At 26.5% G+C, this 17,786-nt stretch overlaps 1 protein-coding gene across 5 annotated transcripts in view; it reads left to right on the forward strand.

Moving 5' to 3' along the window:
• mam (neurogenic protein mastermind) overlaps positions 1-17,786 on the forward strand; it is a 190,537-nt gene that overhangs the window by 17,089 nt on the left and 155,662 nt on the right. The window lies entirely within an intron of this gene.

Below are 17,786 nucleotides of genomic sequence, written 5' to 3' on the forward strand. Positions count from 1 at the left end.
AAAATACCGTGTTATTTGAAACCGTGTTGTTTGAGACCCAGAGCCCAATGCAAAAAGGGGGCTTGCGTTCCGAAAACTTTTTAAAAACGAATATTTTTTTTTTAACACGTTCACGCCGGCGCGTACCACCGGTGGCCCGCACTAGACTGTCTCATCGGGCGGCTTGTACCACTGGTGGCCTGCACATGACTATCCCATCGGACGGCGCGTACCACCGGTGGTCCACCTTGGTCCAGTTTTGAACAAGCAAAAATCACGCGCCGCCCGATGAAACGCATCTTAAATTCGAGTGCCGTCCCACAGCGCAGACACTGAAAATCGGCGCCGGCGTCAACGTATTAAATGACCAACTTAATTTTTATTAAAAATATAAATATAGGAACAATACCGTATTGTTGGAGGTATTGTCGCAAATTGTTAATCGTATAATTGCAAAACTGTGTTAGGAAAAAACCGTGTTGTTGGAGGGATACCTGTACCTATAGAAAAAAAAAATTTTTTTAAATTCTTCTATTCTACTTCCTATTCTATTTCCTATTCTACTTTTTCTACATTTTTAATTATTACATTTTGTTATTAATATTATTTTCCGTTACATCTTTTGAAGTATTAAATGACAATGTTATTTTTGTTAACGTTGTACTTTAACATTCATTATAACAAAATCATGTTAAATACTATAGGGCGGGTGGGGGGGGAAATAGGGTGAATTACAAACAACATATGGCAGTTGTAGCAATGTTACATGCTCAGGTAAAGTTTGATTCGTTGTGTATATGATTCACATGTTAGAAAGCACTGACTCGACCCTACACAGTACGTTCCGTTCATCGGTAAGGTAGTCAACGAAAAGGGTGGTCGAACAGAGAGTGTGTTGTAGTGGTTGTAGTAGTAGTAGTAGAATCGAAACGTTTAGCACACGAGGAAAGGGCTGATGTTAAACAGTGATGCTCAAATTATAAATTGATTATTTTTCAAAATATTATTATTATTTCATGAACATTGATTGGATTGTCCAAAAAGTTCGTGTCATAACAAAAACATTTTTTAAAAAAAAATTCATACTTACGTATTAACGTCATACCAGTAAAATTCCTCTAATGCATTAATCTACACCTTAAATTGTTACAACAAATCACAGAATAACAAAACTTTATTTCAAATCGCAAAATTCTTTGAAAATTGAAAACATTTTATTTCTAAAAAGTAATCAATTGGATTTCGGTGGAAAATGGGCCGATATAGAATTTAACATAGATTCAGAACAATTTCTATTTTTTCTTTCATCTGATGCTGTCGTCATAATCCTGACGAAACCCTGACGCAACCCTTGACGGTTGCTGTGTGCAAACAACAAGATTGCTCTTTATTAGCGCATTAGCGAAATTTTTGCTGCGATGGCATGGCGTTAATACATAAGTACCAAAAAATTTGACAAATATTCAGTCAATTTAAGCCAATTCTATAGACAAGCGTTATTTACAAGCTCATTACGTCACCAAATATCACCTTGTAACTTTTAACATGAATCTTTAGAAAGTGAACAAATAACTAAAAATAGCTTAAAAGTAAAAAAAAAAAAAAAAAAAAAAAAAAAAAAATTAGAATTAATATTTATCGACACGAGTATTGATCAAGGATTTCAGTCAATATATCAGAAGATGAAAAAAAAAACTATAAGCATATATGGCGTATATTTTCGAAATAATAATAATAATAATAATAAGGATAAGAGAATAATAAACTCATAGCACAGAGTAGTAATATTCTAATATCCAAGCAGAGTAAATTCAACCAATGGTAGCTTATTCCGTTACTCCATTCTCTACGGTTACATCATACTATCTGTAGCTATAGATGATGCTCTGCCATTACCATTGAATCAATAAATACCTGATCATGTCAAACCCATTTGCCAATGAGCTTTTGTAGACTTATAAATTTATCAAAGTAATATCCACTAATTTACAAAGGTGGACGGATCTTCTCCAATATATATATTTCAATGTAAAGACAAATTATTTTATTATATATATATAATATACAATATATAATATAAAATTACATCACACATTAAAATAAATAATATATAGTATATACTATATAATATAGACTATATAATATTACATTATTAATATAAAATTAATTTATAATATATAAATATGTATTAATATATAACATAATATAATATAATTAATATAATTAAGAAATTTGTAATATTAATATAATAATTTAATTAATTAATATTACATTAATTTTATATTATTTTATTATTTTTATTTTATTTCTATTATATATTATATTGTATTTATTTTTTAATATTAATATAATTTATATTAAAATATAATATTAATAATATTATAAATATTATATTTTTTATTACTATATTAATATCAAATGTAATATTAATTATATTAAAATAATAATATAATAATAATATAATTAATTTATAAAATAATATATAATATATAATATAATTAATTTATAAAGTAATACATAATATATAATATAATTAATTAGTAATAATAAATTAATTTTATATTATTTTATTATTATTATTATTTTATATATATAATATTTTTTTGTTTTGTTTGGGTAATTTAAATTCATAATATATATGTGAACGAAGTGATTAATAAAAAAAAAAGTTGAAATATCATCTATCTTATAACGCTTATATTAAACTTGATAAAATCATCAAATGAAATTTATTATTTCGCAAATGTCTGTATAAATTCTGTTATAGTGTGTTGAATATATCACACTGTGGAGGTCTGTTACGATATCGATGGTGTCAAGGGTCAATGACGTTCGTTACGCAGCTCGATTTTTTAGTCAGTTGATTGTACTTGTAGTATAAAACAAAACAAAACAAAATAAAAACAAAAAACAAAAATACTCGTCAGTCGTTAATTTAATAATCGTCGTTGTCGTCAATTCGATAAATAGGTAAAGTAATGAATGATAATCGATTAGGATTTATCTATGATCGAGTAAAAAATGAATATAATCGATAAACGAGATCTTTACGCATGTTTCAAATGTACGATTTATTTTAACGAAGGGCTTTTTAATTAACCCATTAACCGTCCAATTGTGTTTTTTTTTTTGGAGGGGGTGAGGGCATTTGAAAAAATTCTTTTTTTTTTTTAATAATTGCCACTTTAGAAAAATATAATTTCTTTAATAATGCAACTTCGTAAAAAAAAAATTTAAATAAAAATCACAACAGATATTTAAATAATTTAAATAAAAATTAGAAAAAATATTCAAATTATTTAAATAAAAATTACAACAAATATTCCAATAATTTAAATTATAATTACAAATAATATTCAAATAATTTAAATAAAAATTAAAACAAATATTCAAATTATTTAAATATAAATTACAACAAATATTTAAATAATTTAAATAAAAATTACAAAAAATATTCAAATAATTTAAATAAAAATTACAAATAATATTCAAATAATTTAAATTAAAATTACAAATAATATTCCAATAATTTAAATAAAAATTGCAAATAATATTCAAATAATTTAAATAAAATGAAACTTTGAATTAAATATTTAAATAAAAAATAAAAATAAAAGAAAACAATTGTTTGCAAAAATAATTCTTCTATTTGGTTACTATTAGAATATCATTGTACAATTAATTTAATTTCTTTTTGTTGTGTTGTATTTTCGTATTGTTAAAGGTAATGGGTTAAATATCCTCACTTCTACTTAATCTATAACTATCGTAATCTACAAATATATAACTAAATATTTAAATGGATTGATTATCATTGATCATCATCTTATTTTCAAAATACAAAAGGTATCTTATTTATTCAAAGTAGAGAGAGAGAGACAGAGAGACAGAGAGAGGGAGAGGACAGAGTTAAAAGTAAAAGATACGATATAAAATACAATTGATAGACAAAAATTTGTACGTCGTGCAATAAAATCGTAAATCACTCTGACTTACGATTGCTATTTACCGATTCGTTCGCGAACAAAATATTTTGGTGCATTCTATTTTTGGATTTGCACGCGTCATTCGCAAACAATTAGCGTCCTCGAGAGACTTACTCACGTTGGACTAACCAAAGTGCCAATTTCTTTTGCCGAATTTTTTTTTTTTCTTTTTTTTTGCTATCGATAACATTTTTGTTTTTAGAATAATTTACTTCACTCTCTCTCTCTCTCTCTCTCTCTCTATTCTATTTCACGTTTTTTTTTCCAGATCGATATAACATAAGGTTGTTATAATTAACACATTGACAGCCGGGCCCCGCGAAAACGCGGATTTCTGAGTTTGTCGCTTGAGTGCCGGCCCCGCAAAAACGCGGCTTTTTAAGTTTGTCGCTTGAGTAGCTTAAATTTGTAATTGCCGTTATTTGTATATGACGAATATGAAAATAAAATGTACTATTTTACGAAACCATATACGGTGTTTCAAACATTTTTTTTTTTTATTTTGTCATTCAGTGATCAGAAACAAGGGAATAAACCCGGCGTTTAGGGTTTAAGTGACCGATACGTTTTGCCGGCACTCAGGCTTTTAAATGTCTCCTTAGGTCGTCGGCTGGCAATGTGTTAAGATGTACACGTTAAAAACCTTTTTTTTTTTTTTTTTTTTTTTTTAATTTTATTTCTTTTCATTGAAATGAATTGAAATTTTTTCGATCAACAATTTGAACAATTCATTGGATTATTATTGAAAACGATCGTATCGATAATATTGAACTTTATTTCATTACCAAGATAAATGATAAATTGTTATCGTTTCAACGCAGTAACAAAACAGTGACCTTTTTTTATCGTTATCTCGTGAATTAGTTTTAAATTCAATACTTTGTGTACGAAGAGAGAATAAGAATGTTGACTAAATATTGTTAGAAGTATAAGTATGCATATATTTATATATATATATATACACACACACACACATATATATATATATATATATATATATATATATATATATATATATATATATAAAATTTCACAATCTCTTAAATTATATATTTCGAGCTCGTTTTGCTATCGTTTATCGTAATCGTTATCGCGTCTGGATACTTCAAGGTCTCTTGCCTTGGTTGCTAAGTATAATGCATATATATATATATATATATATATATATATATATATATATATATATTTTATAATTGTAAAAACTCATAGCTATACGAAACATAGTATATATATATATATACATATTATATTTTCCTTCTTTTTATGTTGGTACTGAAATGAAAGAAGGAGGAGGAAGAAGGTGGTAGAGAGAGAGAGAGAGAGAGAGAGAGAGAGAAAGAGAGAGAGAGACGTTCATTAACGTGAATTAAGACGACAAGGTATAATAATGTGATTTCTTTGCTTTATGTGATCAAGCAGACGCCATATCCATTAAAAATTTGACAAGATCATTGACCGTGCAAACGATAAAACGAAATTTGGGTGACGATAAATGATGAAAATAAAATGTAAATTTGAATGGAATCACAGATACGTAATATTTTTCTATAAAATTTATTTCTCGATGAGATAATTAAAACAAACGTTCAATTATACGACACAATATTAAATTAATACGTTTCAATGTTTTCCAAAATGGAATATTTTGATTTATTGTAATGTAATGTAATGTGATATCTTTATTTATTTATTTGACATTTTTTTCATTAATTATTTTCCGATCAAATAACAAATGTAATTTTGGCAGGTCAAAACTCATCAATTTTTTGCGCGAAATTTGAAACGCTTTGTTTTTTTTTTTTAAGACTCTGTCATTTTGTTAAATTTCAATCTTTCGTTTCGACTGAGGTTTATGGTACGGGAAATTCTTTTTAGTTTCATAAACTTTTTGGTTTTTTTGATTTTAAGCACTTTGGAGGCCGCCATAACTGCAGCAGTCAGTGGGGTGACTTCTTTTTGGGAGCCTTGAGAGAGATTGTGAATAACTCGCTTAATTTTTAATATTTTGGTCTCAAAATTTTGTCATATATTCATTAAATATCCACATATATCTCCTTACAAAATGAAAACATTCCACACAGTACTTTTCTTTAAAAAAATTCCGAAATATCACCTTGTTTTCAAACGTTCACACTAGTGCTGTATTAGTTAGGAACAAAATCGTCATTATTATTATATTCTAATATAATTGTTAATATTTTGGTCTGAAAATTTTATCATATATTCATTAAATATCCACATATATCTCCTTAAAAAATGAAAACATTCCACACAGTACTTTTCTTTAAAAAAATTCCGAAATATCACCTTGTTTTCAAACGTTCACACTAGTGCTGTATTAGTTAGGAACAAAATCGTCATTATTATTATATTCTAATATAATTGTTAATATTTTGGTCTGAAAATTTTATCATATATTCATTATATATCCACATATATCTCCTTAAAAAATGAAAACATTCCACACAGTACTTTTCTTTAAAAAAAATTCCGAAATATCACCTTGTTTTCAAGCATTCACCCTAGTTGTGTCCCTCAATCATATATTAATTAGAAACAAACTCGTCATTATTATTATATTATAATATAATCATTATTATAATTATATCGGGACGATTTTGTATAATTCTAATCGAGAAAACAGGTTGAGAACCATCGAAGAGCAGGAGGCAGCTGAGCGGACAAAGAGCGAACGGTTATTGCAGGACGACAGTGCAGACACGAGAGGCGGTACACACCGGTGGGTTCTCTCTCTCTCTCTTTTTCCTGTGTCTCTTTGTCCCTCTCTTTCTATCTTTTATTCTCTCCCTTTCTCATTCACTCGCGTCATTCACCTCTCTCTCTCTCTCTCTCTCTCCCTCTCTCCCTCTCTATTTCTCTCGTCTTACAACACCGACTATATTTCTATAGGCAACCAAATCTATTTCCTTGCACCAAAAACCTATAAGGCTACCTACCTGTACTTAACACTTCCTGTCATTTGCCAATGATACCTTTCTCTCTCTCTTTCTCTCTCTCTCTCTCTCTCTTTCTCAACTCTTTCAATAGTCAAAGAGAATTACTGTATATCTGTTATCTTTGATTCTGATTATAAGACTTTCTCGAGTGCTATTGATCACAATTTTATTTTCAATAGGTCACACAACATCAAACAAGTTTATATATATATATGTATATATATGTATATGTATTCAGAAATATTATTCAATTAACATAATTAATGACGTAATTAAATAATATAATATGTAAATGAGAATGATCACTATTATGTCTCAATCAATAAAAAATATTTTTATATTTGTATACTGGAAGGTAGAGATGAGGAGAAAATATTATTGAAGTTGTTTGGTAAGTAATTTCATTTATTTCCTGACACAAATTTTGAAATAAATTCATGCAAACCGATAAATAACAACACCTGAGATTATTGGTGAGATATTATTAAAAATTAAATTTATCAAATTTAACTGTTTATGTTCAATTAAAAGGCTTAAGTTTAACTTAGAAATGAATATTGTCTTTATTTTTACAAAATTACTTTTCAAACAACTTAATAGTTTGCATACGTTTGAATATATTATTTCAATCTTAGAGATTGTTTTTATATAACAAAAATTTGCAAATGACTCAAATATTAGTTGATACGTCATAATAGATTAATTTAATGAAAGATTCTTGATGAAATATTTGCAAAAGGGTATATATATATTTTAAATATACATATTTCGAAAGAAACAGATGCCAGCAATCACGAACAACACTTGGTTTTTACATTAAAATGAAGAAGGTGTGTATGTATGTACGTATGTATGTATATATGTATGTATGTATGTGTGTATGTGTGTTTATGTATATACTTTGGTTTTAACCTTGCTTCCAGAAGAATCGAAGGAGAGAGAGCAAGCAAGCACAAGCACAAGCAACAGTCAGGGCAGTCGCTTCTCGGATAGAAAGTAACCGAGTAACCTGCGAATTGCGTAATGCGAGTTCTCGCGTTGATACGACGCGAATAAGTTGCTCCGTAGTTGTTATTATAAGACAAACTATACACTCTCGAATTTACAAATACTCTTCCGCCTTTTTTTTTTTATATTTTTTAGGTTTTTTGTTTTTTAGCTGAATCAGTCTCTACCAAATATGTGTCTATAATTATGAAAGTGATCTAATGAATCAAAATGAATTCATCATCAGTTATTTCATTTATTATATATATATATATATGATTTTTTTTATTCAGTTATTTAAATATGTGTGTATTTGATTTATGTACTTATTATTATTTTATAGTAATTAATTAATATAAATTAATTAAAAAAAATAATAATTAATAATTAAATACAACTAATTTATAGTAATATTATAGTAATATTACTATAAATTTGTATTTTATAGTAATATACTATACAATATTACTATAACAAAAATATTTCTATATAATACTAATATTACTATATAGTAATAATATAGTAATATTATAGTAATATTCTATACTATAGTAATAATATTTCTATATAATACTAATATTATTGAATATATAATAGTAACATTACTATATAGTAATAATATAGTAATATTACCGTATAGTAATATTATAATAATATTATTATAAATTAGTATTTTATAGTAATATTATTTGTAATAATTTTATAATTTAAATTAAAATTTTATTATAAAATATAAATTAATAATAATAAATATAGTAAATTAGTGAAAGAGTTTACACGTCGACGAAAGATACAAAACAGAAGACAGAGATAAAGAGAAAGAGATAGATAGATAGATGAGAGAGATAGATAGATAGATAGAGAGAGAGAGAGAGAGAGAGAGAGAGAGAGAGAAAGAGAAAGGTAGAAAGGTAGAAAGGCGTCAATTTCTCTGTAAAATCATGAAACGCTTGAGGGGTCAATTTTGAGTCTTGTGTTATCGCTAGTGTAACATCGGTTCATACAAGTGCACTGTTTTTCTCACACATTTATGATATAAACACATATATATATATATATAACTAATACAACGTTAAGAAGCAAGATTTATTTCGTTCTATTTCCTTTTGTTCTACATTTTAATGTAGCGTACGTACAGACATCTCTGTGTGAGCTAGCGAGTTAGTCATTTATATTTTTAAACAGTTATACACAACGTTGAAAAACCTTCATCTTATATTCATTATTAAAATTAGTCTGTTTTTATTTTTTTTTATTTTTTTTTTTTTTTTTTAAGACTACTTTATAAAGAAACATTTTGATCTATCCATCATCTCACTCTTTCGTCTCAGTTCAACGTTAAACGGTAAACTTCAGTGTCAGAAAATTCTAAATTGTTTTTATTCATTTATTAAATTTAATTTCTTTTTTTTCTATTTATTGGATTGGCAAAAAAGTAATTTCGATCTTCTAATATGAAATAAAATTAAAATTGTTTTCTATACAAAAAAAAAAAAGAAAAAAATGAACTTTAAATTAAATCACTAAATTTTATTAACTTTCTATACAAAAAAAAAAAAAAAAAAAAATTAACTTTAAATTAAATACCTCAAAAAAAAAATTGTAACATTAACAAAAGAATAATGAAACAAACCTAACGCGTAATCTATTGGTGCAAGTCAAAATTACTTTCTTACCAATTCAATATTTTATCTGACAATATTTTCTACACATATTAAACGGATTTTTTTTTTTTCTATTATTTTGTACCAAAGAAAAAAAAATATATGGGTGTTCAAGGTTTTGGTTCGAATTCAAGGTAGCGGTCAATGAAGATGCATACATACAAACACACACACAGACACAGACACAGACAGACACAGATAGCCTTGAAGTAGACTGAAATTAGGTGTCTAGCCAATATATCCTTTTCCTTCTTCTTTTCATCAAAGTGGTAGTAGCATTCATGTTTCTTTATCCATGATCCTCTTGTTCGTCCATGCCTATTTTTTTAGACGTCCCCATAATCGTCCTTTACGCGCACGAGACTCTTTCTTCTCTCTCTCTCTCTCTCTCTGTCTCTCTCTCTCTCTTTCTTCTCTTTCACTTTGCTTGCTTGCTTGCTTGCTTTTCTGTCTTTTTCTTTCCTTGCATTCCTTTCTGGTCTCTCACGGACGTTCGAAGTACCGTCCGAAGAGTGCCGAAGAGTAGCAATGTGGAACGAGAATGTTTTCTATATCTATACCTACAACCATACTAACCGGACTAACCATGCAAACGCCTTCAGCTATGATGGTCTCTTTCTATCTGTTTTTCTCTCTTTCTCTCTCTCTCTCTCTCTCTTTCTCAGGTCATATTTGTGAGTATACGAGTATACGAGATAGTGCACGCATATTTCCTGATGAACATTTACTTATCGAAAGATGGGAAAATATATCGAACATTTAGATTAATCTTATTCGATTTTTATCGATTTTTAAATTGTATATGTAATTATTTAATTGTTTGTTTAATATATTTGTTAAATCCATTCGGTTAACTAACATTTTTCATCATTTGGTTCAAGGAGTTATTAATTTTTTTTTTTTATTATATTGTATTGATGATTGATTTTACAATGTTACATTTTTTTTTTATATTTTAAGGATACTATTTATAGAAAAAAATTGTTTTATTTTGACGAATATTTTAATGATAATATTTAATTATTTAATTGTTTGTTAATACACTTTTGTTAACATGTTCAAGGCAAGGTTTTGTTTCGAGCACCGTTCAAGGAGTCATTAATTTTTTTTTTTTTATAATATTGACGATTTTTCAATGCCAAATTATTTTTATTCTATACTTTAAGGATACTATTTATGGAAAAAAAATTTTATTTTGACGAATACTTTACTGATAATATTTAATTATTTAATTATTTGTTAATACACTTGTTAACCTATACAAGACCACAATTTTTTCTAACACAGTTCAAGGAGTCATTAATTTTTTTTTTTAATAATAAATATTGTCAATTTTACAATGTCAAATTTTATTATAAACTTATATATTTTCAATGCATTAAATAAATATGTTTAACAATACGTGTACCACCGGTGGTACACGTGGCCTGAAGATAAAGTTTAACAACGTGTACCACCGTGACACAAAACGTGTTAACAAAGAACATACTTTTTCTACAAAATTAATATTTTTCATAAACATTTCTAATAAACATTTTTAACACAATAAATAAATAAATGTTTAACGATACGTGTACCACCGGTGGTACACGTGTCATGTAACGTGTTAACAAACTTTTCCTTTTTTCTTTGTTACTAATCAAAGAATTCAATCTGATTTGATTAACATCAGAAAAATACATTTTTATATGTAATAGAATTCATGTATCACATGTGAAATCTTTTTAAAATGAAAAATAAATTCTTAACATTGTAAAATGTTAGTGTTGTCATCGTCGTATATTTACAACGTCGTAAAATGTGTAACGAGCTGAGTCGCGGATAATGATTCGTTTTTCTCACAGAGAAAAGAGAATACGTTCTTTGAGAAGTCATTTTACGGCTTTTAGAGAGAGAGAGAGAGAGAGAGAGAGAGAGAGAGAGAGAGACCAATGGGTGTCTATGGGTGAACCAAAAAGAAATCTTTGAAAAGGTCGACCAACATCTCGTGTCGTTAAATTCTTTTTAAATTGTTTCACATTCTTTTATTTTATTTAATAATTTTACATTTTGTACCAAATGTATGATAGATACATTTGACATGGTTTCATTTATTCATTCTTTTTTTTATTATTATTATTATTATGTCGATTGAATTAATTTTTATGTATGAATACGATCAACAAAATTATATTTAATCCGAATTTGTTTTTATTTTAATTTAAAAATTAGTCTTACGATTGTGATATTTAAATTTAATATCGAACAAAAGTATTAGTATAGATTATATTTTTTTTTTTTTTTTTTTTTTTGTGATATTCGGTAGATTAATCTAAAAGATAATAAGATGATATTAATTCATATAATTTATAATATATATTATTGTAATATAAAAAAAGCTTGGGATTTCATTTAATATTTGTAATTATATATTATATATAATAAAAAATAATATATAAATAAATATATAAATATATATAATAAATATATAAATAAATATATACAAAAATATATAAATAAATATATACAAAAATATATAAATAAATATATAAATATATATAATAAATATATAAAAGCTATATATAAATATATAAATAAATATATAAAAAAATATATAAATAAATATATAAAAACTATATATAAATATATAAATAAATATATAAAAAAAATATATAAATATTTTTATAAATAAATATATAAAAACTATATATAAATATATATAAATATATAAATATAATGTAAATAAATATATAAATATATAAAATTACATATCGATCGAGACGAAACACAGCATACCCCTCTTTCATGAACGAAGAAACTCGTCTCTTTACTACTACAGTTTACGAAATTCAATTATTTACAGACGACGAGAGGCGAGTCTGTAAATCTCCATTATCATCGAGGTGTATTTGATATTACGGTGTTCTCTTCGTTAAATGCCACTTTGTTGTATCAAAGTGAGAACGAACGATGCAGCAATACCTTCTTCTTCTTCTTCTTCTTACTTTTTCAAACAAATACTTTACTTTCTTTTTTTTTATCTCATTAAAAATCATTCCAATCGTTTTACAATCTTATGGGTCTCCTTTTTTCACTTCATTCTTAAACTTATGGTCAGTGAAACTCGTTTAACATTAAAGATGAGGACATCAAATTGGTGTACATCATAATTTGATTTGATTTAATTTAATATTACAATAATTATAAAAAAAAATGACAGGTTTTTTTTTAACTTTGAATTAAATGGAATCCATAATGTTTCTGTAATTTTGAGTGAAACTGATTCGATTAGAATTTACCTACCTGTTATTTGATCAAGGAACGAACAAAGCTTTTTGAAATGTTGACAGTTGTTTTTTAAATGACACACGGTGTATTAGTGAAAAGATTTTTTTATTTTTTTTTGTTCATTCTGATTTCCTCATTGCAAAGTTCGTGACCAGCATGAAACACCACGTGGTGTATTCAACTGTTCAATTATGTAATGTCGAAGATCGTACGATGGACCAACACTTGTAATTAATGTAATTAACAAGATAGGAATGTTAATTTTCTTGTGGTTTAATCATTTTAAGTTGATTAACTTTAAAAGAAAAAAAATATTCTTAAGAGAATAGAAAAAATTCATAATGTAAAAATAAACTTATAATATAAAAAAAAATTGCATAATAATAAAATTAATTAATATTTATTTATTTACTTATTAATATAATAAAATTTATAATATAAGAGTTGTAATATACAAATATAGTGGGCTCAGGGGCGGCCAGACTACTGCGCTTTACAGGGGAGTCGGGTCATAGATTTTTCCCTGCAAGGGGCCCGGGCACAATGGTCCAGAGACTTAGCGCCCAGGTAAACAAACCTCAAGAAAAAAAAATATATATATATATACAAATATAAAAATAATAAATATAAAATATTTCTATAATTATATAAATATTTTATATTATAAATTTTTTTAAATATAAAATATAAAAATAAAAATATATATATATATATATATATATATATATATATATATATATATTAATAACAAAATTTTTGTACATATCAAAATTAATTTTATTACAAAAATACAAATACAAAAAAATACAAAAATACTTTAACAATAATACAAATTTTATTTAATATCCAAATATTATTAATTTCTTTTTTTTTTTTTTTTTTTTTTTTACAAAGGATAAACAAAATGATAAAAATCCTTTATACATTATTTCCTCGGCATATTAAAATACTGCAAAAAAAAAAAAAAAAAAAAAAAAAGTACATTGTAATTATTTGACATAAATAAATGCATACCTACACCTAAGTATTTTAAAAACGTTCCTTAATAAATAATTAATAAATAAAAAGAATAGAACATGAGAATAAAAAAAAAAAAAAAAACATAATAATAGTTTGATCGTCACGATGGTCGACGTCTCAGTGACGTTTGAATTCTCAGCTTACGAATGACATTACGGCATTAATTAGTTGATCATAGTGAAGACAACTGGTCGGCAAGGTCGCCGGTTGCTTGTCGCGTTCGAAGAGTCGTCTGTCTCTCAATTTCTGTCTCTGTCTTCTTTCTGGATCCTCTTCATCGTCATCGGAGGGGATGGATGAATAGTTGGTTGGTTGGTTGGTTGGTTGGTTGTGGCCATTGGCGGAGGTAGGTTAAGTTGCTGCGACGAACCCAGTGGCGGAGGACTGACGCATGGTCGACGTGCGCAAGAGGAATAGTACGCTCGAGAGAGTTCTCTTTTCAGGATACTAATCGCACCACAAACATGCTTTTGTATTCAGTGATTCTCAACTTTAGGCTTCCGCTTGACCCATTTTCGTAAAAGAAAGAGAGAGTGACCGACTAACTACTGACACAAACTGGACAAAATTATTTCAATGTATTCTATCATCATTTTCAAATTCACTTTACGTCTCATTTTAATTGTCTTTCATTGCAAATATTTTCACTAATTTTACATTTTTGTTTTTATTATTTATTATTTTCATTCGTTTAAGAATCATTTGAAAAAAATGTAGCAAATTAACGAATACAATTTGATGATGAGTTTGATCGATCTGATACTTTGAAAAATAAAAATGATTACAAGGTGTAGTGTTTTCTCTCGTTCTGATGTATGTCTATGTGTATATATACATATATATGTATGTACGTAAATAGAGATTCGAAACTGACATTTTCTACTCTGCGAAGTGTGTAACAGGTAATTAGCTCTTACACAGAACGTTGGAGAATGGTTAGATGAACGTATATACAATGGTTGGTAAAGAGATAGAAAGAGATGGAATAAGAGAGATGTGAGAGGGGGAAGAGGGAGGGAGGGAGGGGTGGGGTGGGAGAGGTGAGAAGGGAGGGGGGGGAGAGTAGGGGAAAGAATACTATTAAACGAATTACACGTTGGCAGGTACATATAATATCCCTATGGTAAGTAAAGAAAGCTTGCACCTCCCAATGACCAGTGCCGTACGTACGCGTAACGCGAAACTAGTATTTTTCTTTCTTGCTATTGATAAAAAAAAAATCTCATGCAAAAAATGCTTTCTTCGAATACCACATTTTCTATGCCTTTGTTTTTTTGTTTTTTTTTTTGTTTTTTGTTTACGAAGGTAGAGAGTAGAATTTGAAAATTACGCACGAGAAACACGTTGAACAATAATTGTAAGCTTTATGTGTTTATATGTGTGAGCTTGTACAAGCTGAACAAATTGAACAAGACTGACTTTTGATTTTTGTATAAAATTAAATAAGATAGATGTGTGTGTACGTCAAATGAAGAAGAAATTTTCTTTTTGGTTTTTTTTGTTTTTTTTTTTTTTGTTTTTGGAGTCTCATTTTATCTTTCGTGTTTCTCGCACGAACCATAGAATTGAGGAAAAGGAAAAATGTGTTTTTATTGGTCTGACAATATTCTTCTCTTTTACAGACGATAGTCAGAAAACGTTCTTTCAAAATATATTCGGTCTTATCGTTAGAATTTATGCATACCTACCGTTCGCGTCGATGCTTTATCGCTCGTCGAGAAAGAAAGATATAAGCAAGTTTATTTTGAGCAATCGGGCGAGAGCCACGCGTCTTACTACCAACGAAAAAGAAGAAGAAAGGAGAAGAAAGAAGAAGAAAGAAGAAGCTTTTGATCAGTTTTCTTCTTTCTTGTTACGTTTTCCTTAAATTTTTTCTTTTTTCTTTAGCAAAACGAAATTGTTCGAGTTTTTCGATAGATACAAAAATAATTGCCAATTAAATATTGTGTTGCTTATATTTAGAACAAAGTTATTAACCCATTACCTGCCACAATACTAAAATGCAAACAAAAATTAAGTTAATTATATAATAATGTATAATATAATAATATATAATAATAATAATAATAATATATAATATATAATATATATAATTCTAAATTCCAAATATAATATAATATATTATATTATATATAATATAATAATTATTAAAATATATAATTCCAAATATTAATTATAACATAATAAAAATGAAATGTATAATTTCTAATATAATATATAATATATATATATAATTCTAAATTCCAAATATTAATTATAATATAATGAAAATGAAATGTATAATTTCTAATATAATATATAATATATATATATATATATATAATTCTAAATTCCAAATATTAATTATAATATAATAAAAATGAAATGTATAATTTCTAATATAATATATAATATATATATAATTCTAAATTCCAAATATTAATTATAATATAATAAATAATAAAATACCCAAATATTACAAAATATTAAAAAATATTGAATACATGTGTATTTAATATTAAAAAGACATTAAATTCCATTGAACTTCTTTTAATATTAAATACACATGTATTCAATATTTTTCAATATTTTGTGCTACTAGGATATATAAATCCAAATATTAATTATAATAAAATAAAAAATGAAATATATAATTTCAAATATAATATACAATATATATAATTCCAAATATTATTCATAGATACAATATATATGATTGAAATTTGTTCATTGTATAAGAAAAATGAATAATTTTCTTGAAGTATCTAATTTGTTTGCATATGCTATGATATTTTATTATCAAATAATAATACTTGAATGAAAGTTAATAAGAGATTGTTCATTTTCAATGTTAGCAGCAACACGATGAGATGTTTTCATGCTTTCTAAAGGCACAGCTGCCGAGGGTGTGACTCGTAGCAAAAGGGGATGGCTTCTTATAATGAGAGTAGGGTGGGAAACTAGAAGGATTTAAAAACGTTTGTACCGTTAGATGATCATCTTATCTAGTTTTTCTTTTTGTCTCAATCGATTCAAATCTTCAATAACTTGACAAAATATGAAATTAATTCTTACGCATATCTCTTTAATCGTTCAGGTTGTTTTCAACATTTTATGTTACGCGTGTTACAGTAAACTTTTAAGTTGACTTTAGACAAAACCAAAATGTTTATATTGACCTTGAGTTAGTAATGAAGTTATAAATGTGTTGTATTTGTTAAAAAAATTTAATAAGAAAGTAATGTGATTTATTTATAAATATACTTGAGTTTAAGTTAATATTAAAATTACAACAAATGTATTAAAAATAAGAAGTTAATAATATTAATAATATATATAATATATTAATATAATATAATAATATAACTATTATTATATTTTATTTTAATATTTTATTTAATATAATATTTTAATATTATATTTTATATTATATAATAATAATTTAATATATAATATAAATGTATAAACGTGCAAGACGTGTTTAAAGATCTAACAACAAATGAACGTAATTTATTTATAATAAAATAACGAAGTTAAAATAAACCCAATGAATATTCAAAATTCGAAAATTAATCAATGATGATGGTTCATGTTGGTATACAAAATTAGGCTAATGGATGATTTGAAAGGATGAAAATGAGAATATTTTCTTCGAAGAAAGAGTTATAGTTGAACGATAGAGAGAGACACGGAAGCTGTTTAGAAAGTTCAAGTTCTTCACTCTTCTTAGGTTGTTCTTCCTGTTTAAGGGTTTGCATAGTGGGGTGTGCTAGATGAAATAGAAGGGGAATAGGGACCATCTCGTTTGAGGGGACGAATGTAACAACCACTACAGAGAACAAGAGTAAAAGATAGGAAACAGCTGTGTAAGTTTTGTCGGTAGATGATGTCGGAGACGAACTCTGCGTATACCGGAGACCTATACGGATAGGATACGCGTAATACCG

This window comes from Polistes dominula, unplaced genomic scaffold, assembly GCF_049000335.1.
Source record: "Polistes dominula isolate Pdom_NZ unplaced genomic scaffold, Pdom_raw_medaka contig_24, whole genome shotgun sequence".
NCBI classification, from domain to species: domain Eukaryota; kingdom Metazoa; phylum Arthropoda; class Insecta; order Hymenoptera; family Vespidae; genus Polistes; species Polistes dominula.